Genomic DNA, 7,487 nt, shown 5'->3' on the forward strand with positions numbered 1-7,487 from the left:
AGCAGGGAATGCTTGACCAAGTCAAGATGAAGACCAGGGTTTATAAAACTTCCTAGGGAACATCACAAAATGCTGCCAAAGTTATTTCACATGAAGCACTGGCCACTCTGGAGGGGCCTGGCACAAAGCCCCCAGAAGCTCTACAGTGTGGTCTGTAGCCAGCACTCCAGTGGGACAGGTTAACAGTGTGGCCCAGGTAGTGGCCACTTAGAAGCCGAGTGGCCTGGGCAAGGTTCAGCTGCTTCACGTGAAGGAGGATGCTGCAACAGTGATGCCTACCTTATCAAATCACTGGGAAAAGGTGACAGATAAGAAAAACAAAGTTCTCAGCTGCTTGTCTGGCAAGAGTGATTGTTCACTAAGTGTTCATGCCATGTTCTCAGCAGTTAAGGCACGGGTGTATCTCACCAATACAGTAACAGAGACTAGATGTTCCCTCCCAGAGGAAACAACACAGCAACAAACACATGAAGTCATGGCTCTCAAGGCGTGCCAGACAGACAGCCAAGGCAGTACTTCTTCAGCAAGTCCCAACGTCACCTCAGCTGACTGCGTGAGAGAGCCAAAAGAGTCCAACAGACCCCTGAGTGGAGGAGGCAGAGCTCGGCATCCAGGGAGACTGTGAGAGCCAAGAGTCTACAAGGTAGCACGGAGAAAGGAGGCAATTGCACAGAGGGTGCAGTGGGACCCTCCAGCAAGGCAACAGTTACTGCATCTAGGACAGGACCAAGAGCCGGGAGGGAGAGCCCAAAGGATCTGACAATCAGCGCCTGGTGCCTGCACTCTCTGGGGTGTCAGAGTGTTAATGTCCCCACGGGGCACCTGAAACACAGACCTTCTGAGGCACTGGAAAGTCTCACCTCACTGTTAGGAGTGATTATCTCTGATCAGACACTGGTTTTATCCCACCTAACAAAACCTAAAGGCAAAATTAGAAAGGGTAAAATGTGTTTAAAAAAAATTTTAACCACATCCCAGGACAAAAACCTAAGAATTTAATGGTTTGTTTTGTTTTGTTTTTTTATCGGTAACCAAAAATAACCCTTACCTAAGTCAAAGACTTACATCCAATGAAAATTTCTAGACATGTATAGCAGTTTGAATATAATTGCCCCTATAAGCTCATAGGGAGTGGCACTATTAGGAGGTGTGGCCTTGTTGGAGGAAATGTGTCACTGTGGGAGTGGGCTTTGAGGTCTCATATATGCTCAAGCCATGCCCAGTGCCTCAGTTCACTTCCTGTTGCCTTCAGATCAAGATGTTAGAACTCTCAGCTCCTTCTCCAGCACCATGTCTGTCTTCATGCTGCCTTACTTAGCCCCATGACTTTAATGGACTAAACTCTGAACTGTAAGCAAGCCACCCCAATTAAATGTGTTTCCTTTATAAGAGCTGCCATGGTCATAGTGTCTCTTTACAGAAATAGAAACCTTAACCAAGACAACATGCAAAGAAACATGAGGGGCTGGGCCAATGGCTCCATGGGTAAAGTGCTCACCACACAAGTACAAGGACTTAAGTTCAAATCCCCAGAACCCATGCAAAGGCCAAAGGCATAGCATGAGTGTCTGTAACTCCAGAGCTCCTATGGGAGATGGAAGGCAGAATCTTGGATGAAAGGAGAGTCTTGGAAACTCCGAGGCCAGCTAGCCTGTCTTATGCAGAGGAAAGCAGTGACCAGAACCTGTCTCAAATGAGGAGGGAGGCAGGCCCACTAAAACTGAAGGTTGTCATGCACCCTGAACAGAGGTAGATTCTAAAATCCTGCCACTCAGCTGTGAGTTTGCTGGTCTTTCAATAGCATCATCTAACCTGAATGCTTTGCAGCTAAATTCTAAGTGTGGCATCGAGAACAAGGCTGTGGTCAAGGAGCTCTGATTCCTGCCCAGTGAACAGGATGGGTCTCCAATGTTGGAGAAAGTACAGCAGGCCATGCCTTGCTCTTGTCCTTTCACACTTCAAACCTTCAAGCCTACCTGTGACATTTCTGGGTAAGAACTCAGTCAGAACCCTGTAAGAGCAGACCCTCTGAGGAAGGCTAACTTCCTATATGAGTCTCAGATCTTCTACCCTGAAGTTGTGGAAGCTGGGAAGAGTGGGAAGCTGTGCGTTCAAATTCTTACTCACTATGGGGGCTGGGGTGGGTTCTGAGGTGAGGACATGCCTATGCCTGTCACCAGACCATCAGAGCTGAGAGAAGGCAGCACTTCAGACCAGCTGAGGCCTAAGGAACACTCAGCTGCTGGAAGTGTGTGTCCGTGTGTGTGCCTGACTGTCTGTGGGTCTCTCTGTGTTTATGTATTTATGTGTATACTCTGTGGGTCTATATGTGATCTGTCTTCCTCGCTCTCTCTCCGTGTGTGTGCGTGTGCGTGTGTGTGTGCGTGTGCGTGTGCGTGTGCGTGTGTGTGTGTGTGTGTGTGTGTGTGTGTGTGTGTGTGTGTGTGATTTAGGGATTACTCTAATAACCCCATCTTAACTGATGTCAGCTGCAAGGATTTCCAAATCATATCACATTATTTGGTACTGGGAATGGGCCTTCAGCTTGGGATATGGGGGACACCCTGCATTCCACAACCTACCTCTTTGTGTTAAGAGATGAAAATGCCTTTTCCAGTGACAGATGTGTGTATGAGTCCTGTGTCACAAAGTGAAAAAGAGGAGATAAGGTGTAAAGTGGCTTCCCTGGCCACACATCTGTGCATTCCTGAAGATGAGTCCTGTATAGCTCTTAGGCTAGAGAAAGTGAAACAGAGAAGGGGCACAATGGCAGGTGTCCTGTATCCATGGCAAGTGCTCCAGACACACCACAGTGAGGCCCTGATGCCTGCACCACCTGGCAGACATGGCCCACCAGCTTCTGCACAAGCTGCCAGAGGAATGGGGCAAAAGTGAGCCCCTAAACCGCTGTAGTTTTATTTCCTCCCCCAAAAAAGCAAAGCCACTCACAGCTGTTCGCTGGCTGGTGTCTCACTCACTGCCATTCTCTGACAACTTTCCATTTTACTAGTTACTGCATTGAAGGTGACTTGCAGCTGGGCCTAAGAATGACCCAAGAACCCAGTGGACACATCAGTGGAGCTGGGGATGGACTTCCTTTGAGCCCCAGCTGAGACATCAGCAGCTTTCACTGAAGCCCCCGGCCAAACACCAGACACTGTTGATGGGAACTTGTACACTGCCATGTGAAATATTTATTCACATATACTAGCTTAAGTAATTTAAGTTTGTTGGAAATCAGCATCATGTTTTCATTTTTAATGAGCTTCTGTACAGCAGCGGCTTCTGTCACAGGCAGGTGCTGGGGGCAGGAGTGTTCACAGCCAGATGCAATTTTAATCTTCTCCACAAACAGTGTTGAATAATGTGTCATGTTTGTGAAAACTCTGCCCAGAGCTGCAAGGCAGGTGGAGCCCCTTGGCCCAGGCAAGCCTTTCCTCAGCTACTACTCCCCACTCCTCCTGTGTCTCTGAACACTGACAGGTACCCCTTAATAGAGTGATGCTGTGTCAGATGAACTAAGGCCCTAAACATATTCCTGTCCTAGTCACCAGAACCTGTGACAAAGGGGACTTGGTAGACATAGTTCCTTAAGATGATCAATGTGATTGTTTAGTTTTGTGCTGTTTGACCGGGCCAAGAGATGCCCTGGAAGTTGGGAGAACTGTAGGCATGTCTGTGAAGATGTTTTCAGGGGAGACAAGCATTAGAATGGGGAGACAGCTGAGCAAAGTGTAGGTGGACACTATCCAGTGAGATTGGGTCTAATCACTAGCAGCTCCAAAAAAACAAGGGACAGACAGCAGACCGTTGCAGTCTTCCTGGAGCACCCTGCTCTTACACATCCAAGCTGTTGGGTTTTGGTCCCTCAGACTCAGGCACTTAACACCAGTGACTTTACAGTTGCCAGGCCTTCACCTTGAACTACACATGGGTTTTCCCGGGTCTTCAAATTGCAAGCAACAGATCACAGGACTTCTTGCCTACATAATCATGAAAGCCAAGTCTCAGAATAAATCTTAGGTAGGTAGGCAGATAGATACAGACAGATACGTCATACATACATACATACATACATAATACATGATTGATGGATGATAGATACATAGATAACAGATAAATAAGATCAATGATAGATGATTAGATAATAGTCAGATATTGATAAATAGATGGGTAGATAAATGAGTTAGATAATAGATTCATGCACACATATATACGTACACAAATGCATACATATAAGATAATGATATATGATTTGTTAATGATAGATAAGATATATATTAGATGATTGATTGATCACACACATGTACACACACACACACACACACACACACACACACACACACACACACACACTGTGGTGGTTTGAATAAGAAGAGTCCCCATAGGCTCATATGTTTGAATGCTTGATCCCAGTTAGCAGAACTGTTAGGGAAGGATTTAGGAGGTGTGGCTCTGTTGGAGGAGGTGTGTTATTGGGTGTGGGCTTTGTGGTTTCAAAAGCCTACACCAGGCCCAGTCTCTCTCTCTCTCTCTCTCTCTCTCTCTCTCTCTCTCTCTCTCTCTGCCTGCAAATAAGAATGTAGCTCTCTGTGAATTGTTGAATCCAAGATTGCAAAAAGCACAGGGACAAATAGCCAAATGAATGGAAGCACATGAATTATGAACCAAAGGCTGTGGAGCCCCCAGCTGGATCAGGCCCTCTGGATAAGTGAGACAATTGAATAGCTTGAACTGTTTGGGAGGCACCCAGGCAGTGGGACCAGGACCTGTCCTTAGTGCATGAGCTGGCTGTTTGGAACCTTGGGCTTACACAGGGACACTTTGCTCAGTCAGGAAGTAGGTGACAGGACCTGCCTGTACTGAATCCACCAGGTTTAAGTGAATCCCCAGGGGTGCCTTGATCCTGGAGGACATGGGAATGGAGGGGAGGGGCTGGGGGAAGGTGGGGGTGGGGGCGGGAGGGGGTAGGACAGGGGAACCCATGGCTGATGTGTAAAATTTAAAACACATAATAATAAAGAAAATAAATAAATAAATAAAAGAATGTAGCTCTCACCTTCTTCTCCAGGACCATGCCTGCCTATGTGCCTCCACACTTCCTGCCATGATGATAATGGACTAACCCTCTGAAGCTGTAAGCAAGCCCTCACTTAAATAGTTTATTCTATATGCTGGCTATGACGTCTCTTCACAGAATAGAACAGTAACTAAGACATACACATAGAAGATGTTGGGTAGATAAGAGGTATAGATGAGAGAGAGAGGGGGGACTGGGACAAAGTGTACAAAAGCACTCCGCACCTGACAACCTGAGTTTTATCCCAGGGTAGAAGAATATTGACTCCAAAATATCATCCACAGGTGTGCGTGCTCACACGTACACACACACACTCACATAATAATAATAAATTATCTTCAAAACAGAGAGAGATGATACAGACAGACAGGTCAGACTGATGTAGGTTTGCAACTGACTCTCCAGACCCATGAAGTCATCAGACTTCAAACAACAAAGAACACGGGCAGGAGAAGTGACTCAGCAGTTAAGAGCATTTGTTGCTCTTGAAGAGGAATCAGGTTCAGTTCCCAGCACCCATTTGGCCGCTCACAACCATCTGTAACTCCAGTTCCAGGGGATCTGACACCTGGCCCCCTGGGCAACATGCATGAACATAGTGCACAGACATACATGCAGGAGAAGAGCCATACACATAGAATAAAACAAATCTTAAAAGTTTAAACCATAGAAAGAAATTGCATTCACTCGTAAGTGTAATCTAAAACAATTGTTCACATGGAAATTGGGAGAATAGTGGTGACCAGAGGAAAAAAGTGTTGGGGGAGGGAAGCAGGGGAGGCTCACAGTGTTGGTATGTTGGTATTTAACATGGGAATACATACAGACATTTGACAGTAGGGCAGGGTGAATGTGATTAACAAGAATGGGTTGTATATCTCAAAATAGTCAGAAGAGATGAATTTTTATACACTCACCATAAAAAAAATGATAAATGTTTAGGCGATAGATATGCTAATTACCTGAGTTGATCGCTACCCAGTGTAGCTGTGAATCAAAAGATCACATCGTACTTCATGAATATGTACAAATACCCTGCATCAATCAAAAAAATTAAAAAGAAAAAAATTGACGTCTGTGCAGGGACTTTTTCTCTTGTCATTATTCCCTAACAATACAGAATAACGACTATTTACAGAGACTCTACATTGGAGTACATAGCATTTACATTAGATTTACATAGTATTTACATTGGATTTGCATGTTGTTTGCATTAAATTTGCATGTCATTCACGTTGGATCACTTATTGAAGTTATGTAGATATGAATGAAGACCTCCAGACACTTCCTGTCCTGATCACTAGAACCTGTGAATATGGCAAAGGGAACTTGGTAGATGTGATAAATCTATGGGAGAGCTTGGACTGCGGCTTTATGGAAGAGCTCTCTCCTAGTATGCTCAAGTATTGAACCCCAGTACTGCAAAATAAATAAATGAATAAGACTAAGGTCTATAGAACAGTGTTCGTAGGTTAAATGCAAGCACTATACTGTTTCACATAAGGGACATGAGCATTCGGAGATGTGGATATTCACAAGGGGTCCTAGAATGAATCCCCATCAATGCCAGGGACATGCTAGGTAGACAGATACATACATACACGTAACATGTTCGATATATTTCTCTAAAAAATCCTAACAGAAAGATTATCCTAGATTACAGGATCAGAAAACATTGCAATCACAAAGTGAGGGATACCTCCCCAGAAGTTGTTGTTCAGTGTCTTTGTTAGGGTTTCTATTGCTGTGAAAAGACACCATGGCCACAGCAACTCTTATAAAGGAAAACATTTAATTGGAATGGCTTGCTTATAATTCAGAGGTTCAGTCCATTACCATTGTGGAGGGAAGCATGGTGGCTTGCAGGCAGATGTGGTGCTGGAGGAATAGCTGAGAGAACTACATTTGGCAGGCAACAGGAAGTTGACTGCCATCACACTGAGGGAAGCTTGAGCAAAAGAGACCTCAAAACCCACCCCCACAGTGACACACTTCCTCCAATGTAGTCAGATTTTTTTCTTTAGGCTGCCAGCTCACAAAAGATGACATGGAGACTTATTATTAATTATGAAAGCTTGTGAAAGCTTGGCCTATAGCTTAGGTTTGTCCCACTTGCTGTTATAACTTAAATTAACACATTTATATTAATCTATGTTTTGTCTCATGGCTTATTACCTCTCTTCCTTCTTGCACCTCCTATTTCCTCTACATGTCCTCTGGTATCTCTCTGAGTCTGCCAGAAAACTCTACGATGCACTCCTGCCAGTTAAATGTGGACCCTGCCCTCTGAACCAAGGCCAACTCTGTTGGTCTTGGAGCAATAACACAAACAAATCTGTAATACTCCAACAAGGCCATACCCACCACAACAAAGTCACACCTCCTAATAGTGTCACTTCCTATGAGA

This window comes from Onychomys torridus, chromosome 2, assembly GCF_903995425.1.
Source record: "Onychomys torridus chromosome 2, mOncTor1.1, whole genome shotgun sequence".
Lineage (NCBI taxonomy): Eukaryota > Metazoa > Chordata > Mammalia > Rodentia > Cricetidae > Onychomys > Onychomys torridus.